A 955-nucleotide genomic window follows, 5' to 3' on the forward strand; every position below is an offset into this window, starting at 1 on the left:
AACGGGGGCCTCGCGCCGCCGGTGACTTCCGGGTCGCGCGCTGCCCGGCGGCCGCCTGACTCCGTCATCCTCGAGGGAGCGGACGGGCCGCCGGACGCCCCCTCCGCCGCAGCCTCGGCCCTTTCATCGTCGTCTTCGGAGCCTCGACGGGGAGCGGGGGAGGGGCGGAGGCCGGCTCACCAGAGTCAGGCAAATCCAGGGGCAGGCCTAACCGCGGTCAGGACCCCGGAGCGCGGAGGCGACTTCCGGAAACAGCCGCCAGGCGGCGCCTGGAGCCGGAAATAAAGCGGGGAGCCTTAGCGACCCGAGGGACGGAGGGTTTGGCGGGCACTGGCCGGTGGCAGTGGTCTCTAATGTAAGCAGGTGAACGGCGCGTGCCGTCCTCTTAATAGGTCGGGAAATCCAGACACTCAAGGTGTGCGTGATCACGCCGCAAAGGGAAGCCTGACTCCTCCTCTGGCTGCAAGGCGCGTTATTTTTTTTTTTTTTTTTTTGAGTAGGAGCCTCGCTGTCATCCATGCTGTAGCGCAGTGGCACACCCACGGCCACCGCGGCCTCGGCCTGCTGGGCCCCAGCGATCCTTCCGCCTCAGCCTTCCAAGCAGCTGGAACTACAGGCGCGCGCCACCATGCCCGGCTAATTTTTGATTTATTGTAGAGACGAGGTCTCATCCAGTTGGCCGGGCTGGTCTCGAACCCCTAGGCTCAGGCAATCAATCCTCTCGCCTCGGCCTCCCAAAGAGCTGGGTTTACAGGCTTGAGCCACTGCGCCCGGTCTCTTGGAGCTTTATTAGGAACTAAAATAAAGACACAGGCGCGGCTCTTTCGTCCTGGGGTCTGCAGAACAGACTTTCCTCGGTCCTTGGGTATCCTTTGTTTGTATAGGTTTGCTCGATATGTCTGAGCCCGCGGGTTCGAGACCTCATCTCTACAATAAAAAATCAAAAAATTAGCCG

The sequence above is a fragment of the Carlito syrichta genome, unplaced genomic scaffold, assembly GCF_000164805.1.
Source record: "Carlito syrichta isolate Samal-C Ts95f unplaced genomic scaffold, Tarsius_syrichta-2.0.1 Scaffold314525, whole genome shotgun sequence".
Taxonomy (NCBI): Eukaryota; Metazoa; Chordata; class Mammalia; order Primates; family Tarsiidae; genus Carlito; species Carlito syrichta.